The sequence below is a fragment of the Amblyomma americanum genome, chromosome 1, assembly GCF_052857255.1.
Source record: "Amblyomma americanum isolate KBUSLIRL-KWMA chromosome 1, ASM5285725v1, whole genome shotgun sequence".
In the NCBI taxonomy this organism is placed as follows: domain Eukaryota; kingdom Metazoa; phylum Arthropoda; class Arachnida; order Ixodida; family Ixodidae; genus Amblyomma; species Amblyomma americanum.
Genome location: NC_135497.1, coordinates 53,135,482 through 53,160,304, shown reverse-complemented (window position 1 = coordinate 53,160,304; position 24,823 = coordinate 53,135,482). Strand labels below are relative to the sequence as shown.

General features: G+C 46.6%; 1 long non-coding RNA gene across 1 annotated transcript; it reads left to right on the top strand.

Moving 5' to 3' along the window:
* Nucleotides 1-23,060: 23,060 nt before the first annotated feature.
* LOC144132786 (uncharacterized) lies at nucleotides 23,061-23,862 on the top strand. Its single transcript, XR_013314934.1, has 3 exons — nucleotides 23,061-23,094; nucleotides 23,223-23,262; nucleotides 23,782-23,862. It is a non-coding gene; the product is annotated as an uncharacterized LOC144132786 (long non-coding RNA).
* The last annotated feature ends 961 nt before the right edge of the window (nucleotides 23,863-24,823 follow it).

Here is a 24,823-nt window from a genome sequence, read left to right as displayed (position 1 = left end):
TTCAAGTGAGGCTTTCTTCGCTTTGCCAAACTATGTTATTTCCACTGTATGTTATTTCCACTGTAGATAAACGCGACCCTTTCCTGTCGACTTTTATTCAAGTGAGGCTTTCTTCGCTTTGCCAAACTATGTTATTTCCACTGTATGTTATTTCCACTGTAGATAAACGCGACCCTTTCCTGCGGACTTTTATTCAAGTAAGGCTTTCTTCGCTTTGCCAAACTATGTTATTTCCACTGTATGTTATTTCCACTGTAGATAAACGCGACCCTTTCCTGCGGACTTTTATTCAAGTGAGGCTTTCTTCGCTTTGCCAAACTATGTTATTTCCACTGTATGTTATTTCCACTGTAGATAAACGCGACCCTTTCCTGTCGACTTTTATTCAAGTGAGGCTTTCTTCGCTTTGCCAAACTATGTTATTTCCACTGTATGTTATTTCCACTGTAGATAAACGCGACCCTTTCCTGCGGACTTTTATTCAAGTGAGGCTTTCTTCGCTTTGGCAAACTATGTTATTTCCACTGTATGTTATTTCCACTGTAGATAAACGCGACCCTTTCCTGTCGACTTTTATTCAAGTGAGGCTTTCTTCGCTTTGCCAAACTATGTTATTTCCACTGTATGTTATTTCCACTGTAGATAAACGCGACCCTTTCCTGCGGACTTTTATTCAAGTGAGGCTTTCTTCGCTTTGCCAAACTATGTTATTTCCACTGTATGTTATTTCCACTGTAGATAAACGCGACCCTTTCCTGTCGACTTTTATTCAAGTGAGGCTTTCTTCGCTTTGCCAAACTATGTTATTTCCACTGTATGTTATTTCCACTGTAGATAAACGCGACCCTTTCCTGCGGACTTTTATTCAAGTGAGGCTTTCTTCGCTTTGCCAAACTATGTTATTTCCACTGTATGTTATTTCCACTGTAGATAAACGCGACCCTTTCCTGTCGACTTTTATTCAAGTGAGGCTTTCTTCGCTTTGCCAAACTATGTTATTTCCACTGTATGTTATTTCCACTGTAGATAAACGCGACCCTTTCCTGCGGACTTTTATTCAAGTGAGGCTTTCTTCGCTTTGCCAAACTATGTTATTTCCACTGCATGTTGTTTCCACTGTAGATAAACGCGACCCTTTCCTGCGGACTTTTATTCAAGTGAGGCTTTCTTCGCTTTGCCAAACTATGTTATTTCCACTGTATGTTATTTCCACTGTAGATAAACGCGACCCTTTCCTGTCGACTTTTATTCAAGTGAGGCTTTCTTCGCTTTGCCAAACTATGTTATTTCCACTGTATGTTATTTCCACTGTAGATAAACGCGACCCTTTCCTGCGGACTTTTATTCAAGTGAGGCTTTCTTCGCTTTGCCAAACTATGTTATTTCCACTGTATGTTATTTCCACTGTAGATAAACGCGACCCTTTCCTGTCGACTTTTATTCAAGTGAGGCTTTCTTCGCTTTGCCAAACTATGTTATTTCCACTGTATGTTATTTCCACTGTAGATAAACGCGACCCTTTCCTGCGGACTTTTATTCAAGTGAGGCTTTCTTCGCTTTGCCAAACTATGTTATTTCCACTGTATGTTATTTCCACTGTAGATAAACGCGACCCTTTCCTGTCGACTTTTATTCAAGTGAGGCTTTCTTCGCTTTGCCAAACTATGTTATTTCCACTGTATGTTATTTCCACTGTAGATAAACGCGACCCTTTCCTGCGGACTTTTATTCAAGTGAGGCTTTCTTCGCTTTGCCAAACTATGTTATTTCCACTGTATGTTATTTCCACTGTAGATAAACGCGACCCTTTCCTGTCGACTTTTATTCAAGTGAGGCATTCTTCGCTTTGCCAAACTATGTTATTTCCACTGTATGTTATTTCCACTGTAGATAAACGCGACCCTTTCCTGCGGACTTTTATTCAAGTGAGGCTTTCTTCGCTTTGCCAAACTATGTTATTTCCACTGTATGTTATTTCCACTGTAGATAAACGCGACCATTTCCTGTCGACTTTTATTCAAGTGAGGCTTTCTTCGCTTTGCCAAACTATGTTATTTCCACTGTATGTTATTTCCACTGTAGATAAACGCGACCCTTTCCTGTCGACTTTTATTCAAGTGAGGCTTTCTTCGCTTTGCCAAACTATGTTATTTCCACTGTATGTTATTTCCACTGTAGATAAACGCGACCCTTTCCTGTGGACTTTTATTCAAGTGAGGCTTTCTTCGCTTTGCCAAACTATGTTATTTCCACTGTATGTTATTTCCACTGTAGATAAACGCGACCCTTTCCTGCGGACTTTTATTCAACTGAGGCTTTCTTCGCTTTGCCAAACTATGTTATTTCCACTGTATTTTTTTTCCACTGTAGATAAACGCGACCCTTTCCTGCGGACTTTTATTCAAGTGAGGCATTCTTCGCTTTGCCAAACTATGTTATTTCCACTGTATGTTATTTCCACTGTAGATAAACGCGACCCTTTCCTGCGGACTTTTATTCAACTGAGGCTTTCTTCGCTTTGCCAAACTATGTTATTTCCACTGTATTTTATTTCCACTGTAGATAAACGCGACCCTTTCCTGCGGACTTTTATTCAAGTGAGGCTTTCTTCGCTTTGCCAAACTATGTTATTTCCACTGTATGTTATTTCCACTGTAGATAAACGCGACCCTTTCCTGTGGACTTTTATTCAAGTGAGGCTTTCTTCGCTTTGCCAAACTATGTTATTTCCACTGTATGTTATTTCCACTGTAGATAAACGCGACCCTTTCCTGTGGACTTTTATTCAAGTGAGGCTTTCTTCGCTTTGCCAAACTATGTTATTTCCACTGTATGTTATTTCCACTGTAGATAAACGCGACCCTTTCCTGTGGACTTTTATTCAAGTGAGGCTTTCTTCGCTTTGCCAAACTATGTTATTTCCACTGTATGTTATTTCCACTGTAGATAAACGCGACCCTTTCCTGTGGACTTTTATTCAAGTGAGGCTTTCTTCGCTTTGCCAAACTATGTTATTTCCACTGTATGTTATTTCCACTGTAGATAAACGCGACCCTTTCCTGTGGACTTTTATTCAAGTGAGGCTTTCTTCGCTTTGCCAAACTATGTTATTTCCACTGTATGTTATTTCCACTGTAGATAAACGCGACCCTTTCCTGTGGACTTTTATTCAAGTGAGGCATTCTTCGCTTTGCCAAACTATGTTATTTCCACTGTATGTTATTTCCACTGTAGATAAACGCGACCCTTTCCTGCGGACTTTTATTCAAGTGAGGCTTTCTTCGCTTTGCCAAACTATGTTATTTCCACTGTATGTTATTTCCACTGTAGATAAACGCGACCCTTTCCTGTGGACTTTTATTCAAGTGAGGCTTTCTTCGCTTTGCCAAACTACGTTATTTCCACTGTAGACGGGATGCGATACAGTGCAAGTAGATTTTTGAAAAAGTGGTTTTTGCTTTCCTGTTTCTCAATGCTGGGTTCAGTTTGGAATACCTTTCAAAAGTCACGCGTAAGAAATTGCTAAAAGATTTGCTTGACTGTGTCTTCCCTGAGCCAATATATCGACCCCTGTACAGTGGAGGCCAATCAGGAAATGTTTAACTAGAGTAAGGAAAATGGTGATGCCAGCGGGTGTGAAGACGTTTTTCTTCCAGTTGCACACTGGTACGTTGGCGGTTAAAACATGGATGGAGAAGAAGGGATTGTTTTTACCATGGGGTGCTGACTGCTTGTTATGTCACAAACCAGAGTCAATAGAACACGTCTGTATTGATTGCTGGGATGCGCTTCTCTTATGGGGCGTGCTCCAGCGTACACCAAAGAAAGACTTACCCTTGACGCCGTGTGGGATACGATTCCTGGACGTTGAGCCTGATCTTTATAAATACGATGTAATTTTCCTTATTGGCCTGCACAGCATTTGGCGAAGCGGGATGGCTGTAGGACACTGCAATGTAGATGGGCGGTCTGTCCGAGATTACTTCAAAGAAAACATGTTTAAGCTGCGTGAAGTGTACAAGGAGCTATGTTTTGGAGATGACGTTATCGAGTTGATGGGAGAGTTGCGGTCGTTAAAACAGTTATGATTTTCTCACGAGAGTGAAACGCATGTATGCTCTTGATGTTTGAGAATGTAGCGCAGAACATGTTTGGTACCTGTTGTAAGCTGTCGAAACAGGCAATAAAGACAAAAAAAGGTGTCGTGGCGGAGTGGTAGCGTCTCCCCGCCTCAAATGCCAAAGGCCCTGGTTCGATTCCCAGCTTCAACACAGGGCTTTTTTATTCATCTTTGTGACGTCACTGCTCCTCGCGGATGCGCAGCATGGGTCTCCAGGATGCACTCAAAAATGGTCCCCCTCAGCCAGTGTAGCTTACGCTACAAAAGTGTTGTGAAAGGGATCCGCAATAATGTCGACAATGAGGGATATTAACATACACTGACATCGTACAGCACACGTAAAAAATTGGTTTCTGGGGAAAAGAAATGGAGCATTATCTGTCTCACATCTCAGCTGGCACCTGAACCTCGCCGTAAGGGAAGAGATAAAGGAGGGAGAGAAAGAAGAAAGGAAGGAAGAGGTGCTGTTGTGGAGGGCTGCGGAATACTTTCGAACGCCTGGGGATCTTTAACCTGCACTTACATCCCGGCGCCCGGCTTCTTCAGGAGTATGTGTGCTTGGAGAAGGCTCCGCAAACCCCGCTGCGCCCTTTCGTGGGCAAACCCAGTTTCGAACACTCAGCCTGCAAAGATGATTCATGTTTCGCTGCAAAGTGAACAGTTCGACTGAAAGCTCGTACGCTCTAGCCAGTGTCAAGTTCAACACTGCTGTAAGCGATCCTTCGTCAGAAGCGAAAACTTCAGAGTATCTCTATAGTGCTGGGCAAGTCCGGTTTTCTCGTCTCTCAGACTTTGTGCGAAAAAAGCAACAAATGGACATTTATCGCACAAAGCGGATTTAGGGTTGCTTGACTGCGGAACTTATCTCTGATCCGTCAGGGAAACTGTGGTCAAGACCCTTTTCCCAAGCATCTCACCCTAAAAGAGCCGAGAAGCAGGCCAGGGGAAGTCTTGTACCCATTAAAAAACCGGTGGGTACCCGGCGGCACTGGAGATTGAACCCAGCGCCTTCCGAATGCGAGGCGGATGCTCTGCCACAAGGCCATGAAGCCGAAGCGTGGCCTTGTAGCACCGCCTCGCATTCGGGAGGCGCTGTGTTTGATCCCTCAGTGCCACCGGGAACCCACCGGTTTTCTAATGGGTACAAGGTTTCCCCGGCCTGGTGCTCGGCTATTCTGTGGTAAGATGCTTGGGAAAATGGTCTTCACCACAGTTGCCCTGACGGATCAGAGATAAGTTCCGCAGTCAAGCAACTCTAAGTCCGCCTCGTGTGGTAGAAGCCCATTTGTGGCCTTTTTTTCTCTCACAAAGTCAGAAAGCTGAAAAAACCGGACTTACCCAGGACGGCAATGATACTCAAGTTGACGCTTCTGACGAATGAGCGCTTAATGTTGAACTTTACGCTGGTTAGAGCCTACGAGCTTTCAGTCGAACTCTTCACTTTGCAGCGAAACACGAACCACCTTTGCAGGCTGAGTGTTCGAAACTGGGTTTGCCCCCGAAAGGGCGGAGGGGGGTTTGCGGAGCCTCCTCCAAGCACACACCCCTGAAGAAGCCGAGCGTCGGGCCGGGTGTGGATTGTATCCACTTTTACCGCTGGGTGTCCGGTAGTGGGTTTCGAACCAGCCACCTCCCGCAGTCGAAGCGGACGGCCAGAAAAGCCCCACCGGCGGTACTTTTCTGACTGGTTTTGTAGCTATAATTAGCAACTGTAATGGAACAGAGCGGCGTCAGTCTGGAGGCCGAAGATGTCAGGGGCGAAGTGTTGCTTCAGAGCCCCAGTGCAGAATTGAGGAAATCCCAGAACCTCCACTAGTTTTAAAGTGGAATTTATTGCGTGGGTTGGTTGGTAGAACGGCGGTGCCGGTACCAACCAGACGTCACTCGGGCTACGAGCTCGTCTTCGTCTGCCTCGTTTCTGGGCCCCATGCACTGACGCCGGTCTATTCCATTACACACGAATAAGTTATTTTGAGCTATCTCGATTTAAGTAGTTGGACTCTTATTAAGAATGTCCCGTTCTAGTGTCTCAATTTAGAGCGAGAGAGACCAGTTCAAGTGTGTACTGATGTAGACGGCGAGATATTATTGACAACCTATCTTAAATGAATGTTCCTGATGTATTAGGGTGGCGGAGTGATAGTTTTTGCGGACACATTCAAGAATTTTCATTTTTTAGCGCTCTGCTGAAAATTTCAACCACACAAGGTAATCGGGCATAGCGTTGTCTAAGCCTTGACTTAAAGTTTAGCTTGGTTTGGTTTGGTTTATGGGGGTTCACCGTCCCAAAGCGACTGAAGCTATGAGAGACGCCTTAGTGGAGGGCTCCGGAAATTTCGACCACCTGGGGTTCTTTAACGTGCACTGACATCGCACAGCACACGGCCTCTAGAATTTCGCCTCCATCGAAATTCTACCGCCGCGGCCGGGATGGAACCCGCGTATTTTTGGGCCAGCAGCCGAGCGGCATAACCACTCTGCCACCACGGCGGCTTAAAGTTTAGCTAGACGTGTGTTTCGACAAATATTAACTACCACATTTTAAGTCTCGCATAAATGTTACTGCGTCATGTTGCACTACTGAGCCTAATGGCAAATGGAACTATAGTAACGCAACCTGTGCAATCCAGACATTTCGTACTGACATCCTAGAATCTAAACTAGGCTAAGTAAATCAGGGTACTTTTATCTGAAAACGCGGGACCTAATTACACATCTGCAGCGTCTTTGCACGTTACTCAGTGTGTGCTTATCATCCTTTATCTCTTTCTTAACACCAACTTCTCATAGTGAACGTGCAGCGCCTCTGAATTTAGCTTCCCCTTCGCATGACGTTCTCATCACTAAGTGTTCACCACGTACACTTACCAACAGCCACAAATTTCAGTTTTACGATACCTTCGTAAACGTGAGGAACAATAGAGAAAACAAGCTGTGATTCTTATGTTGTCTCTTCAGGTTCAATGCCGAACTACCAATACTGCTGCCATCGAGTTCAGCCGACTGTTCCATGAAACGGACGCCAGCGTGTTCGACTCCCCAGAGAGCGCACTGAAGATCTTCCAACGCGGCGACGAGCTGTTCCGCGGCACCAACGATGACGTCCCTCCGCTTACGGCCCCTTGTAACGGCGACGGCGAACGCACACGGTGCTGGGCACTCAACTACCAGCGAATGTTGAACCGGATGTTGAACGAACGTGGTGTCGAATTGTTCGAGATGCACGAGAGCGCGCTTCTGTCCCAACCTATAAGCTGCACCGACGTTCCCCAAGGTACTCAAGATGTCATGATTCCCACTGTTTTCCTGTGGTTACTTCGCCAGCATCAGTGCATTCGAAGCGTCATCGTGAACGCGTCTACTATGGCACCTCACCCCCTCAAGAACTTTTGGAGCCTCCTGCTACTAAACAAAGCAGTTAATTGTGTCGAGCTTCGGAATGCCGGGGAAAACAGATTCTCCATTCTCCGCGTGTTCCATTAATACGCGGAACGACTAACCGTACTAGTCCTGGTGGGTTCCAACCTGTCTGCGGCGGACGGAACTCACCTTGCAGCTCTCGTGGCCCGCAGAAGAAGTTAGCTCTCGTGGACCTTTACATAGACAGAGCCTCGATGGAGGAGATTGTCGCTAGCATTGAAGATCACGATGGACTCAACGAGTTAGAATTGACGGCTCTTCGGAGGCCGGCTGACGGCAAAAAATATTGCCCACTTGCTCGAAGCTCGCACCAAGAAACTGCGCTTAGGTGTGGAATGTGACTGGGAACCGTTCCTTGATGCTCTTGTAACAAACATCGATCTGGTTGAACTTGCGATTGTTTCCCTCTCCACACTGGCTTTCTCCCTGCATCGCCTTGTGCGTGCTGTGAGCATTAGCGAGACTCTGGAGAGCCTCGAGCTTGATTTAGACACTTCCTGGGCGATAGACGACGACTGGATCTGGGAAGAACTTGCAGCCATTGTGGGGCAAGCACGCGCTCTACGGGTGCTTCAAATCACCGTGTCCAATATGAGGAATGTCGCTCTGGAACTCTTGAGGAATGAGATTGCCAGAAACCAGTGTCGTCGAGACCTTCGCTTTCATAGGTGCCAGATCTCTTGCCACGGTGCTATGGAACTGTTGGGGGGCCTAAGGTGTAACTCGACGCTGCAGTTATTGGACCTCGTGGAACTAAGTGGAAGGGAAGGCGAGTATCGAGAGCTGCTACAGTTTATGGTCGACAACAGATTGTGTGACAGGGTCTCAGTCTGCTATATGGGCTGTCAGGCTTGGTTGCTAGGAAAAGCCATCACAAACAATGGCGTTCGATTCCGAAATTTTAAATTCTGTTGCGCCTACGGCCCGGAAGCGGACATCGTCTTCGGGGTTCTTCCTTGCCTCAAGGACACCTTGACCGAACTGTCTATCGACTGTAATGAAGTTATGTGTGATACAGGCACGCAGGCTCTAGCCAAACTGCTCAGAGACAGCTTGATTTTAGAGAACGTCAAGCTCGACTTTCCTTCAACTCCGGACACATCACTGGTTTTGCTCCAGGGTCTTGCAGAGTCTCGCTCAGTCTCGTCTCTGACCCTGAGTGGTTGGTTGATCGGCGGGTCGGACGATGTCGTGCCCATTGCTTTTGAAGACTTACTCCGCGTCATCTCAAGTATCGTGACACTGACTGTCGTGCAAGGAGACTTGGGCGAGCTGAAAGTGTTCTTGAAACGCCTGGCAGCGGGCCTGGCCGAGAATCATAACATATCTGAATTGAATTTTCTGCACGGCCCAGATTGTCTCGAAGTCTGTGACGCGACCATAAAGCAATCGCTCCGCGTGAACCGTACGATGGCCTGCTTGGCGGCTGACTTGCTTCTGGGCGCGAAGCTCAGCAGAGCAGCTGCCTATTCGCTTGGGTGTATAGTATCGTGCAATTCAATGAAGACGATTCTGCGCTCCCATACTAGCTTAAGCGACGATGTCATCAATGAGAAACTTGTGGGAACCCTTTCTGCTATTCGGAGCGAACTTTTGCAGGTGGAGCGCCTGTACAAGTCCGAGGCCCGCCGCTATAAGCAACCTCATTATAGCGAGGGCCAGCACTGCGACTTCGAGGTTGAGCTCCTCGGTGAAATAGAGAAATATTTGAACTTAAGGGATGTTTCTCTTAGAGAATGACAGTCTGAACGCTGCAGCATGCACGAAGGATACGTTCGTGAACGCTTCACTGCGTACGCTACTCTCCTTGTACCTCTTTGCCTGATTTTTATACCTATGTATTCTCTGAGCTACGGCCATTTCCCTTTTAAGCACGGACAAGTGGCCTATATCTTTTCGCCCGCCATTGTCCTGTGACTTTGACAGCAAGTAAAATTACGAAGATTTTCCTTGTGGTGCGATTTTCACTTTGGCGAACCACAAAACTTACCAGGCGTTTCAAGGAAGCCCACCACTAATTTGAAAAATAGGGTTTTGAGATAGAGAGATGCTTTATGCGGCGTAGTAATACCCCTCTTGGCTGACCTCAGAAAACAATAAAATCATGTTAACTTATAAAGTGATGAACTAAATTCTTAATTACCGATAACTATTACCGACAAGCGCCTGATTTCAACGTGATTTGTAGGCGACCGTTAGTAATAGCCATATCACGTTTTTACAATTTCGCAAACGCGATTATCCTTGCCGCTGTGGCTCAACTAATTTGTGCCATTTCTCGCGCCATTCCAATACAGCGCGCCAGCGGAGAGTGCAGAGTGACATCCGTAAAATCAGGTTACTCCGCGCCCAACCCGCTACGTGAAAAGAGAGCTTTAGCGTACCGGAGACTTATGCCGGTTTACGTACGGCAGCTGCGCATGCGCAGTGGCAACAGCGCAGCCAGGTAGGACCTCTGTGCGTGCGCAACAGGCGTACGTAAAACCGGTGTACCTCTCCGCTTGGACGTCTCCGGTATGCCAAACATCTCTAAAATTGGTCTTGCCCGCAGTGAAGCAGCGAAGTGGCAAGGACCGGGAACACCGCAACGCGGACAGGGCAGAGATAGTTCAAAAAGCAATTCCAGACGTTGTTCAAAACATTCAACTCAAACAACCCACAACGATCACACAGCACATCAGTGATGACGCGTCTACACAATTCCTTATAGGGCTAAAGGGTCGTCATGTCATTCCGCCGCCATTACGTAGTGCCTCTGAAGAAAAGAAATTGCGCTCAAAAGAAACATGGTCGAGCAGGGATTCGAACCGCTGCCCCATGAAAGCAGGAAGGGACAGCGTGTGCCATGGCGCTAGCCCTCTTCCTCTACGAAACTACCGTTCGACTTGATTAAAGGTAGGCCTTGGAACCCTTACAAAAATTTGTGACAAGTTTCTGACAAAATGTCAATGATTTCAGCCGTCACACTCATTAGGTATTTCTGACGACTTCTGAGCTGAGTTTCTTATGTATTGGTGATTAATATTGGCCACCGAGCTTCTGATATAGACGTGATGTATTTTTTTCTTGTTGAGATTCTCATTAATTTTTTTTCCACACATGCTGAATTCGTCATGCATTTCTGAGGGGTTTATGATGCATTTTAGACTAGTGTTCGCAAAAAAATAAATGCGAATTTATTTTTTTAACGGCTCATTAACATTAAACTGCAACCGCTTGGGTGAAGCTCTCGTAACTGTAATTTCAGCATCCACTAAACTATTAAGTTTTACTTCCGCTGAAACGTGTTACAGTACAGGACCATAATCTGCCAATCGTTGCTACAAACAGCTTCTATCGGCCCTCCGAAAGAAGCAAGAAACAAGGTCGAGAAAAAGGCATTACAATATCTGGATGTACTAACTGTAAATGACACATCGATACACTCGCGTGATCTGTATAGTTCTTTACAGCGCGGGCTGATGCTTATACATTCCCAATAAGACGTCCCATAACAAGTCTTAGTGAGGCACTGTAGATAAGTAGTTTTCGAAGATAATTTTGGTGTCATATACGCAATCTCTCGCAGGAGAAAATGAAGAGATTATACTGCAAAGTTCCATTGCTGTACACCACTGCCGCACGAGAAATTGAAGTGACACATGAAAAAGACACTGCTCTGATGTCTTCATGCAAAAACGCTTCAAGAATTTGTTCTCAGTTCGGTTCCAAAAAAGTTAATGTGAAAATTCATCAGTAATTTGTAATTATGGTGTAAAAATCTAATGCAAAAACTCATTAAGCATTTATGATGTCGGATTGAAACAAAAAACATATGTTGCCTTCGTGAATAATTTCTGATAACTCACCACGATTATATCATTAATGGTATCAGAAATTCAATATCCATTTTTGTAAGGGTGTGGGTTTCTGTTGTAAATATGAAGTAAAATAAAAATAAAAATGAAAACGAGAAATATAGTAAAGAACTGTGTGTCTGCAAACTGATACGCAAACAGGACCCCAGGTTGCTGAAGGGACCCATATTAACGCTATCGCGTCATACCATTATGGCAGAGCTTAAGTGACCACCGAATTTTCCTCTGTAGCCTAAAGCCACAATTCTAGCTCGGAAAGGGGGAATGAATGGCTACACTTAATCAGGAGACGGAGTAAAGTGTTCAAGGTTATCGTGGCCTTAAGAGTACACGACACCTTGCTTGGCCAACCTGCAATCAGACGTCCAGAAGCTATCTTTACTTGCCGAATGCGTATTATCTTTCGGGCTGATTTCTGGTTGTAGTTTCAATTTTATTTTGTGTGGCATTTTTATTAATTACTGGGAAAGATACTATGCGCTTTAAAAATCTCGGCCATAAGATGAGCACTGAGTGCCAGTGGTGTTCTCTAGTACTTCTCCAACAGCTGTAATTTCCTGGTACTTCTGTATAGTGCGTCACACCATCAGGAGAGCTTTCTGATTGGCAGAAATGTTCTATATAAGTCTGCCAGGGAAGGATGCGCCCACCCTGCTTCAAACTTGCCGCGCACGGGTCCGGAGGGGCGCGTAGTCATGACGACAACTGTGTTGACATCCGGCTGTCACTGCTGCCTCCCCGAGTGCTCCATGGCGCCGCCCGTGTACCGCTGTCCCATCTGCCAGGCTGCCAGCAAGAGCTTCCGTTCGCTGTTGCACCACGTGCAGTGGTGGCACGGCTTCTGTCACGACTCGCCGCCCGCCCCGGAGCATCGCGGCGAAAGCAACGTAAGCGGAAGATTCGCTGCGCTTCCCGCTTGCACGAGCCAATAGCCCTGGGGGTGCCTTGCATTGACGCGCCGGCCAGAAGGCACGTGCCTCGTGAGCTGTAACTCGTAGTTCAAAGGGAATAATGGCATCCGTCATTTTGCACTGGTATCACCTAGTAATGAACACCGCACTAAGCAAGCATGAAGAGATTGGCAGTGCGTACTTCATTAATGTGTTTATAATCGCGCCTTTCGTCACGTCGAATTCTACGGGTTAGCCGAAGACAAGCAGGCATGCCGAGCTGTGCACGGCACGCCTCGTTGCAGTGGTAGAGAAAGCACGTGTCGCGACTCTGCTAGATTAACAACGGGCAGCTTTTGAAGTCCCACCAAAAGCTTGGATGACCCACTTCTTGTAGTGTGGTCGATATCTGCAAGTACCACAGGTTGAATTTAAAAGACCCTTTCACCCCGCGTCCACCTCCTCCCTCCTCCACCCTCTTTTGTTTTTCTTAATTGTAGCTCCTTTGCAACTTATGGTTCTCTGGGCTATGCGCTACAATGTCGCAGGTTTCTGTGGTTATTTCGCAGTTAGTCTGGTACCATAGAGCGGTGAAGCATCTGATATTTTTGCAGCTTGCACCGAATACAACAAACTCCCATGCAGACTTTTTCAACCGTTCAGAGCAGCTCTAACAGATGTAATTCACCAAATATAGTTTTCTGTTCTCTCTGCGGAGGTGAAGAGCTGTACAAACGGAACCAATATTTTCAATTTTTACGAACTTCTGACGTTTTCGAAGAAACACTGAAAACAGAAATCAAAATCCTGCTTCCAACGGCCATTAGACTATAGCTTCCTGGCTATAATCAAAGCGCATCATTCGAATCGGTTTTGTGGGTGCCTTATGAAAGCTTATCATTGCACTTCGCGCATTTGAGTGGGGGATCAAATTACGGCTCACCTGCCTTTCATGGCAAGCCGAAGTCAAGTTTGCCAGTATGCAGGCTGCACCATGGAGATCATTGCGCACGGAAATTCTGTGAAGAAAAGCAAAATCCGTGCTGAAGCAAGGACAACACTTACCTGTATAATTTGGAGCGGCTTCTGTATTTGATTCTGGGCAGGTACGCAACCTGCTCATCGAAGTTTTGTGATGCACACCTGACAGCTGCCACCATGCACTACGCCTCATGACTTAGACCTTCCACGAATACGCGAAACTCAGCCGCCGTGTAAACCAGAGACCTATGCTCATCTAGACCCAACATTTCGCTTTCCAGTTCTTCTGTCGCTGAGGACCATGTTAACAACGCGTTTCCTAACAAGTTAGGTTGAAGGATTTCAGTGAGAATACAGGAAACGTTTCAGTTTAAAATTGTTGGGTGATAATGGAGTTGTTACAGTACCACATTTATAATCCGGTACAGCCTTTCACCACGAGGCCACTCGTGGGTCGTACGTTGTAAAAAAAAAGTCCGCCACATGAGGACTGGTAAAAGCGCACGCCGCTGAAGCATCAAGCACCTCTTCACTCTCTTGTTGCCTAAATGTCTTTTGTTGTCAATGTTCTATTTCTATTTTTTATGCTTTACATTTCAGGCCGTTCCAAATTACGATCTTGTGAGGAAACGAGACGCTTACTTGCGCGAACAGGGCAAGCTACGTGCCAAGATTGACGACTTCTTTCATCGCACTGAAGCTAGAATGAAGTTGGACCGTGAAGCGCTGTCATATCAGATGTACGCCGCCGACACATCGCCGCCGCACATCTACCCGCGAGAAAGACCACCAGCGGCCACCGTCTACCAAGAATTCTGTTCGCTCACGGTTCCCAAAGAGGGGCAACACCCTGTTCATACCGTTACTGACTCTAGCAATGTTGGATGTCGGGACAAAGTAGAAGCTGCTGTTCAAGCCGCTGAAATCCTCAGACATCAAAGCAATGAGCTGTTTAACTTCCCCAAGGACGCGTACTGTCCAGGCAAGGACATGACAGGCTCTTATGGCTCGAGCCACGGCGACGAAGCCATCGAACGAGCGACGCAGACAAAACCACGCCCGAGGCGCCTTGCGGGAAAGCCTCGCGTGAATTTCGCGCTCAACGCCCGGGACACAGCGCCCTCGAAGACAGCGGACCTCGCCGGTGAGAATCGTGTGCACTTTTCAGCACCCGTCGCATTCGTGCTTCCCCTTTTGTTATGAGGCCCGCATATATTGCACTGCGGTATCAGTGAATACTGGGGAGGAATCGGAGCACATGATTGAGGAATTAAACATGCAAAGCAGAACGGTGGGACTATACTTCGTCTCAGGAGTAGCTTGCAGCAGCAGTGTAGGCACTACGGCCATTTGAACCAATCAGGATGTTGCGCGCTCTATAATTCTGTTCCTCTGCGGCCGTATTCACCGACAGGTGCCTCTACCTCTGGGGAAAAAAAGACAGACGCTTACGATAGTCGGTAATGCAGGGTTTGAGCTCAACTCTTCACACGGTGGCGTGTTACGCTGCTAGGAGCCCTCCGGCACCTTTCCGGTGCAGCCACATTCCGGGGGCCTTTAGCTCTGCTGCATACGCCTACGACTACGACGCGCAACGCAGGAAAGGGCGCCTAAGAGCTGCCCTCTAAAAAGAGTACCAGTAGTCAGCTGCTTTATCTTCACAGCAAGTGGCGCTCGGTGTCTCTGTCAATTTTAACGAGAGCGTTAAGTATAGCCCGTGTCGTAGAAAAGTTGTCGTCGGCGTCTGTTGTCGACACCGCCGTCGACGTCATTGACCATGAGCGAAGAATCCGCACAGAAGCAGCCTAGGTGAGCCACCTTGGTCACGTGACCTTCGGATTTCATTACAACCTGCAATGCGGATTGTGAGCAAAGTGCCCATCGTGGCAGGTGTCATTTAAATTAATGACTGTTCGCGAGAGGTCGCTCGGGACGAGTAACAGCGGTCGCACAAGTGCAACCGCTGGCAGCATCTGCCATCGCAGGGCAGTGGCGCATCGCTTGATAACTCTGCACCACTGCGCCGGAAGTGGTACGAGCACTCCCAGGGATCAAGGAATGTCAAGTAGAGGATAACCATTTGTTGCAGATGGCTTGAGACGCGATGGACGGCGGCCAGCGAACAGTCCTCTCTGCCCGAGTACCTTAAAGGTGTCCAACACCTCCTCTTCTTTTCAAGCGCCACTCCATGTGTTCGCTCTCATAATCATCATCAGCATCAGCAGCAGCAGCCTGACTACGCCCACGGCAGGGCCTCTTCCATGTCTCGCCAGTTAACCCTGTCCTTTGCAGCTGCGGCCACCGTATTCCCACAAACTTCTTAATCTAATCCGCCAACCTTTCTGCCGTTCCCTACTGCTCTTGCCTTCTCTTGGAATCCACTCCGTTACCCTTACCGTTGCCCTCAGTTACAAGACCAGCGGTTATCTTGCATTAGCAGTGCATGCCCTGCCCCAACCCATTTCTTCCTCTTGATTTCGACTAGGATTCATTAAACCCTGTTTTATCCTTCACCCACTCTTCCCTCTTCCAGTCTCTTAATGTTACACCTATCATTTTTTTCCATAGCTCGCTGCGTTGTCCTTAACTTGAGCTGAATCCTTTTCGTTAGCCCTTACGTTTCAGTCCCATAGGTGAGCCTGGTAAGATACAGCTGTTGTATAATTTTCTCCTGAGGGATATTGGGAAACTGCTACTCATGATCTGAGAGAACCTGCCAAATGCGCTCCACCCCAATCTTATTCTTCTAGTTATTCCTTCTCTCGTTCTGGATCAATGGTCCCCACCTGTCCTAAGTATTCATTTACCACTTCCAGCACCTCGCTACCAATTGTGAGCCGCTGTTCCCTTGAACATTACTTTGGTTTCCTGCATGTTAATTTTTAGACCTACCTTTCTGCTCTGCCTGTCTAACTCACTATCATGCTTTGCAGTTCATCTCCTGAGTGGTTTAGCAAGGCAATGTCATCTGCGAATCGCAGATTACTTAGGTTTTGTCCATTAACTCTTACTCCCAAATTTTCCCAATCCAGGCTTCGGAATATCTCCAGTAAACCGGCGGTGAATAGCATTGGCGAGATAGTGTCTTCCTGCCTTACAACATTTCTTTTTTTGAATTTTATTGTTGACTTTACAAAGGTTCATGGTAGCTGGGCAATTGTTATAAATATCTTAGTATTTTCATATAAGACTCTTCTGCACATTGATTCCGTAATGCCTGCGTGACTACTAAAGTTTCCACCGAGTCAAATGCTTTCTCGTAATCAATGAAGGTTATATGTAGGGATTTATTACATCCTGCGCATTTCTCTAACAGCTTATTGACTGTGTGAATATGGTCACTGTCAAGTAAACTTTACGAAAGCCTTCCTGATCATTTGGTCGATTTGATCATTTGGTCGATAGAGTCAGGTTGCCCTGACTGTATTGGCGATTACTTTAGTAAATACCCTTTACGCAACGGACACTAAGCTGTTCTGTGAGCAATTTTTCAAATCCTTGACGTTTCCTTTCTTATTAATTCAGGTAATGTTAGCGTTCTTCCAATTTTTTGGCACGCAAGAGGTGATAAGTCGTTTCATATACAGAGCGGTTAGTTCTAGCACAATCTGCCCACATTCCTTCAACACATCTTCTGTTAGCTGACCCTCACGAGCTGCTTTTCCTCTTTGGTAGGCGCTACAACCCATTAATTCTATCGCGTCATATCCTTAATGCGGAGATTAAGTACCCCTTAATTTTTTTCCGATGTAATGCAATTCGAAGATTTCCAGGGCTACCTCCTTCGCTTACTTCAGGAAGCTATGCACTTTCGATAGACGGCGCGGACGGACAGACGACCGACTCGGCGGACGCCATGTTTGCGAATGGAGGAGCTCCACTCCGCAGCAGGGTGTAGAACCGGAACCGAACAGAAACCCGAAACCGGAACCGAATTCGTATTTTTTCCCGAAACTGGAACTGAACTTAACCTATATTTTTTTCTCCATCTTGGAACTGAACGATTCAAAGGAACCGTTCCGAACCGGTTCGGGACTCGGTTCAGCGCCACCGTTCTCGCAACACGAAATACTTTTTTTAAAAGAAGAAATGAGATGCGCTAACCCTTAGGTTAAGACACTGAAGGCTGTCTGCGCTAGGTAGAGAGAAAATTGCCCCCAATGCGCCGCAACAAAATTGTGGGAAGTCTGGTGTCTAAGAAAGTAACCTAATTGGCGCTTCTGTAATGTCCTTTCGGCAATTCTAATACATTTTACGCCAGATTGATGTGAAATCTTTTGTACATTGCATTCACATGTTTGCACATATATTCTATCAAATTTTTAGCACTGCTCTATCTCATAAAGCTCTGAGTGAGAATATAGCTTCTCTTTATTTGCATCATGCACCATAAATGTGTGAAACACAGGTGCAACGACTCAACCACGTCGTGCAACACTTAATTTCGGAGGCATTCGTTGCCTTATGCAGCAGATACAAAATAAGGCGCGCCACGATGGCTCAGTGGCTGGGGCGCTCGGGTGCTGACCAGAGGGTCGCGGCTTCGACCCCGGCCGCGGCGGTCCCATTTCGGTTGTGGCGAAGTGTAAAAACGCGCGAGGGCTGTGCGTAGACAAAGCGAACTGAAGAAACCCAGGTGGTCTAAGTCCTCCAGTACAGCGTCCCTCATAACCCCCGTGTCGCTTCGACACGTTGAACCCCAGATAGTACTAATGCTGTTATAAAGACTGAGTACATTTCTGGATTTGTTTTTTCTGAATCCGGGCATTCGTTGTTGCAAGCCACGGAAATATGCAAGGAAAGACGGGCTTTCAGCAGCGATAGAGATACTTAAGAGAAACAAATTAAATGGCGATTACACAAAGGTATAATGCGGAGGATACAATAGCCAGCTGGCACATGCGATAATGATTAATTAGAGAAAGGTGCCTTTGCAATAAAATTTAGCTGCGAAGACATTATTTCAAGTTATGCCGACGTGCAGAAATGGTTCTGCCTATAAAAAAATAGTTTCTAATCGCTTGCGGGCGGCTTCGGCACGCTATTGTCGAACTGCTGAATATGGAATTCTCTGTCGGCCGGCTTATATCTGCCTTTCGCTTTCGGACTTCGGGTTCTTGGTGTCTGATGGTTTATGCGGGTTTGACGTCCCAAAGCGACTCAGGCTATTAGAGACGCCGTAGTGAAGGGCTCCGGAAATTTCGACCACCTGGGGTTCTTTGACGTGCACTGACATCGTACAGCACACGGGCCTCTAGAATCTCGCCTCCATCGAAATTCGACCGCCGCGGCCGGGATCGAACCCGCGTCTTTCGGGCCAGCAGCCGAGCGCCATAACCACTCAGCCACCGCGGCGGCTTCTTGGTGTCTGAGGCAAGCGGCTTATGCTTATTGGCACTCTTTTCTAGAACGCCTGGGCGACGGCACGCGTGGAGCATTCACAGCCCGCCTCGGCTGCATTGAATCAGGTGTTTTGAGCACCAGTTCTCGGCGAACAATGGAAAAATTGTCTGGAAACCGCGGTGAACTTGAAGCAGAACATGAGGGAAAAAAAGGTGCACATTAAGCGGAATTCAGTTCAGTTCAGTTAATTAACCTAAAGCTTCCCGTAGGGGGCATTACATAAAAGGTGATCTTTTTTTCATCTCGTGACAAGTAATCTTTGAACAACATGGTCATTTAAAAGCTGTAAAAACGAAGAAGGGCACGTGGTAGCAGCGATGTCTGGGGAAGGCCATTCCAGTCTGGCGGTTCGGAAGAAAAATGAAGCAGTGAATGTAGTCGTTCGAGCTCGTGAGCTCGTGGGAATAATTACGTAGTTACTGTGAGTTGCTAGGTATGTGCGAATAGTACTTTTCCAAACCGAATAGAATATGAACAGCGTAGCTAAAAACTGAATCGAATACAAATAGATTACTGATAGGGCCGAATTCAGTACGAATCAAATATTAGCACTAATAATCGTTAATACCTGTGCTAATACTCGTACAGAACGAACAATTGTGTGAAACAATCAAGCGCCAGTGGTGTCACTGCTGTCTGGAACTATAAATTTAAAACTTATCAAGTTAAAGTTATAGCTGCTAAAGACGCAACAATAATCTATATGATTCATCTAAGACCCTTTTCGCGAACGTTTCACTCCAGAAAAGCCGAGCACCAAGCCATGCTGTGAAAAGGCAACTGATTCCTCTTTAGAGTGACGCTGCTCTCCAATAAAAGACAAAAAGTAGCGGGGGCGGTAGAGAAGACCAAGTCTGCGGACACAGGGTGCTCGCAGCTGGCGCAGTTGTAAATCGGTGGAGGAGGCCTTCGTCACGCAGGAGACGTACTTAGGGGGTATGATTATGGTGGTGGTGGTGATGATGATGATATTAAATCACGGCCACGTCCAAACTGCAAATAGCAAGAGCTAGGATGACCACAATAGCCGCATTGCATGTTTTTAGCGGTATTCGAAGAATTGTATTGGGATAAATAGGTACAAGAGTAAACGTGGAACACCTCGGCAGCATCCAGTTCGGTTAAAAATTTCACTGCTAATTAACAAAGGGAAGAACCACCGAGCATGATTGAAGACCTAAGGAGGCAAAGTGTACCAGTAGGATGGAAGTCAATGTTTAAAAGTTAGGGAAAAGCCCGAAAGCTTACTTAGGCAGTACTAGAAGTAGACTTCTTAGGGTGCAGCCGCGCTCGTGGACTCCGCGTCGTAGTGGGCGTCGGTGTAGTCGTCGGCGTGACGCATTGCCCAAATAGCAGAACTAAACGCCACCTCGAAGGTGTCAGCCTCAGGAAGATCCCAGAGGATGGTTAGCAGCGTAACACACCACCTGACAGGTCATTGGTAACTTTCACCAGACAGATAGCAGAAGAGCGAAATGTCACCTGCCACGGCGAAAGCTGAGGAATGGACAGTTGGAGGGTGGCTGCACGGGAGGTGGGTGGCAAGACTAAAATACGCGACGAGCTCAGCTAAAACTTCGTAATATTGGCTATCGTAATCATCTGTCAATTTTTTTCCTGCAGTGGACTCAGCTAAGCAAACGCTGACGGTGAAGAATGAATCTGTCTAGATATAAAATGATCCATTCTGGCAAAAACTATCTGCACTTGCACGAGCCTTCCCCGATTAAAATTTGAAAATATAAGGAAAAGGGTGCCTTGCGTAAAAGACGACCTTTTCTAATTGACCGAGTAAGGCACACTGCGTGGCCAAACGTTTGCACACAATTTTTGACTGACTTCACAGACGGGGTTGTCAACTAAGACTTCCGATCAGTGTCGGGATTGCTTACAATAGCTTAAAACGAAGTGACTTTATTGCAACGAAGTTATCGGGTTCAGCCCTTCGCTATCCTTCGCGAGTGAAATTCAGTCATTTATTCTTAATCGTCTTCGATTTAAGTGCAAATATGAAGTTATGTAGCATTGGTTCCCTTCTGCAGAAAATGTCCTCGAAACAGTCATCCAGTTCCTTTCAACTGAGGACCTTCTGATTTGTCGCCGAGTGTGCCGGGCATGGAAGCGCATCGTCGAGAGGCCTCAGCATTGGCTTCACATTGACCTCAACCATACCAGTGTTTCTGCGGAGGTAAGCACTGCCTCTTCCGGCCATTGCATTAATACTTCATAGCATATCGTCCCCTATACCAAAGCAAGAACTCTGCTCCAGGTTTTTGTTCGCTCAGTATAACGAAATCATTTCATTAAAATCACTTCTGTCTTAAAATTAGGCTGCTGTTCACAGAACTGCACGCCACTTATGGGAAATTATTCGAAATGTACAGAAGGCGGAGATCGCTTATTATGTGAGGTTACTTGCCGAAACTGACGAAAGACCGGAAGCTCGCGCGGAAAAGCGCAGATGGCCAATTGCTTCGCGTCATGTCTCAATCTTGTGATACTAAACAACGTGGCAAAGATCACGCCGCCGTGCTACGCCGGCTTCTTCAGTACATACTGCTTTGCCACAGGTTAAACACTGGGATAGAGAGGGGGGGGGGGAGGATAGCATTCTGACAGCGGGAGGGTGAGCATGATTTTCCCCCAGTAGAACTCGAGAAGTAAAGCACGCTGAACAACAGAAGCAAGAACACATTAATGAGACAAGAAATGAGGGCAAAGAGGGCTGTGGTGCAAAAAATGGTCCGGGATAAAAATGCGCAAGGGACGACTTCCCAGTTTTTGTATGGACCGCACCCAAAGCCAGGCGTGGTGCCAGTAATCAGCGGGCAGAGGCCCTGCACTATCCTGCACAATTGGCAGACACTATTGTAGTCTTTCCCTCTGCATCGAAACGAAAAAGCCTTCGCTTTTCTTACCACGATGTATCCTAGTGAATGTCTCTGCTAAAATAACCTATACGTATTGCTGGAGCGCATCAGCCCCATCGCTACGGTAAAGCAGCAAGTTGCGATTGTTGGGGATGGCTCATGACTGGACGAACGTCACTGCGCTATAGGATAACCACGTATGCTCTGCTCTTTTCTGGCTTATCTTCGTCTTATAGCGCAGTAACGTTATTGCAGCCATGAGCCATCAGCAAAATTTTTCTAAGGGCTCTCATCGAAAACCGCTAACAAATAAGCTTACCACCCGACTCAACGACTGCAATCGTTATAAGGAGGGTTTCTTGTCCTTGTGTTCACCGGAGTGGATTCTTCAGACGAAGTCTAGTGCTTTCGCCTATATACAGGGTGTTTCACCTAAGATTTTGCACTATTTTTAAAAAAGTTTTTTTTTAGTAAGAAGAGCGCTAGCTTCGGTATGACATTGTCAGCGGTGCAGTACATTAGAATAGAGCTAAGACGTGCTAAGAGGTTGGTTAACTAATGTTGAATAGTTAACCTTTTAAGTATTACCGTTAGGCTCCTTAATTACTGAGAGGCGTGTATGCCACCATAAGCAATATCCGTATTCCTTTTTGGAATTTCGAAAACGCGGTTACCCGCAGCGCTCTGGACCAACAATTTCGGGCTACATCGAGCCGAAATACATGCGCTTTCGAGAAGCTTGCGGGCGAAGCTACCTCTCCAGTGCATGTAACTCGCAGAAGTTGCCAAATTTTTAAGCCTATTTTTAAAGCCTATTTTTAAGATTTGCCTAACGTCTCAGGTCAAACACCCTCTATAAACCCCTCAAAGGGAGGCGCGCGAACAACATAACAGGAAGGATGGGAGATAAAGTTGTCGTTCATGTTTAATTTGGTTTTGTGGGGTTTAACTTCCCAAAAGGACACCGGCTATGAGGGACGCCGTAGTGGAGAGCTTCGGATAACGTCGGCCACCTGGGCTCCTTTAACGTTCATTGAGATCGCGCAGTGCACGCGCCTCTAGCATTTCGCCTCCATCGAAATGCAGTCGCGGTGGCTGGGATCGAATGCGCGTCTTTCGGGTCAGCAGCCAAGCACCATATTTACTGAGCCACCGCAGCGGCCCTTCAAGTTTATTTTTAACAGCTGCCACTAGAGTTTCTCAAGCAAGCCCATCAAGTGTTACAATCTTCATATCAAGAAAGTCATTAATAGCTTGACCAGACGAATATGAAGAATTCAGGTCAAATTCCACTTGAACTGTTAAGAAACAGATCTTTATAACTCTCATTGTATACACCGCTGCTCTCCCCTCCTCCCCCTTCTACCTCCCCGTCTTTTTCCTGTCTTATCGAAATACAGCGTAAACTGAAAGTTCATGGACGTCCAGGGGATTCTTTTCTGATTAAAAATGCAGCGCAAAGGACATTGGGACCACTGACGCGTTCTCTCCGTTGCAGCTTTTCAGCGAAATGGCAGCCTGGTGCTCGGCCACTGAAAGCCTGTCCCTGCAAGGTAAGGCTGATTTTGCTGGCGGAAGGGACAGGCAGAATGAATCCAATTCACAACCATTCCGTAGCCGCAGCCGAGGCCAGTGGGATTGGAACACACACTCGCTCACCTCTAGTCGCTTTCTTTTTCAGCTCTCGAAGCGACGGCTGACGCCAACAAGCGTGTGCCTGGGTATGTCACGTGCGTATCGGACATTTAAGACTTGCGTCCTGCAAGAAATTATGTTTTGACAGCCGAAATGAATTAAATTACAATTATTAAATTACTAATACTATTCACTATTATTTTAAATGAATATAAATTAATAATAATTTGTGTTCTGACATCTATTTTAAATCGTTCAACATGCACATGCATGCGTAAGGTCCGCATGTTGCGAAACTTCCCTGGTCAGAGCGCGCATGTCTGGAAGGAGCATGGGACCGTGCGACGCCGAAGTAATAGCTGCAACTCGACGGCTTCTCACTGATGGCAAGGAGAGGTCCTGTGAATTAACGCAGCCGTTTCATCAAGACATGCATGCATTCCTGCTCCTGACAGAGGTAGCTTGGTCTGGGAACTTGCAACAAAGGGTTGCACCCACGCACACTTATCCATACCACGCAGAACTGTCGAATTCGTTCAAAACAGCATTATGTTCAGTCTTGGTCTCCTGAGCAAATGGCATGTGGTTCACTGCTTTCTCTGCAGGGCTCATCTGGAACACGGTTTAGAGAAACTGCTGATGGCTTGCTCGAAAACGTTGAAAGTGCTTACAGTGGTCGGCTGTGACAACCTGCTGACGGACAGGCAAGTTCTTGGCGCAGAAAACTGGTATGCCTTCATCGTGCAGTGAGTGACGCGACATCCCTCAATCGCGTCAAAGAATCTGCTGTAGTAATTGCGTGAGATTAATGCCTCACTGCCTATTCTACTTGGCGGGGGGATTTGCATCAAGTTGAGTTGGTTAACAACACTCGTGATGTCTTGCGCATGGAGAAGTTTGAGAAGTGCACGTCAGGAGTAACATGCAGTTGCTGCGACTTAAAATACAACAGGTAGATACATCAATAAGTGGTTGACAAAATGCAGCAAACCTGCTGGCAGCTGCAACGCAAAAAAAAAAACACTTGTGACAAACAATTGTAGCGGAGAGGAAATATTCTTTCGAACGACCACCTGCAGCAAGTTTCAGTCCTTGAGCCAAAACACTGTACATTCGCCGCTTCCGCTATAGTGGAGGGCTTAGACCTTTCGCTAGAACATTCTGCTCGAATATTCAGCGCATAGACACTATGCACTAAAAGCATCATTATTTTCCTCTGTTCGCAGACTGGAAACGCCATAGTAAGGTTTTTAACTACTAAAGTTTTGCGCAAAAGCAGATCACGCCATAGACCAGACGGGAAACCGCCATGCCATCTTTCAGTTATACATCGACAGCTGTTAATGAGATGCACCCCCAGACTCACGACGTTGCAGTAGACGTCCGCACCGCAGGTGAAGTTTGTACGAAGGGCGCCTACTTTGGGCCATTGCTATCCCCGCTTCGCGTGGCCACTCTCACTAGGTTAGCAAATGTCACGTTTCGCTCTTTATTTCTCACGGCGTCAGCTCGATACTGCGAGAGAAAACTGAGACGTTCCCCCGCCAGCCAGAGGGACCGTCACTCACGTGTGCCTGAGCCATGTAAGTCACGTGGCCCAAGGGGCCCTACGTAGCCGTGTCGGTTCTTGAGTGGGTGAAATGAAGG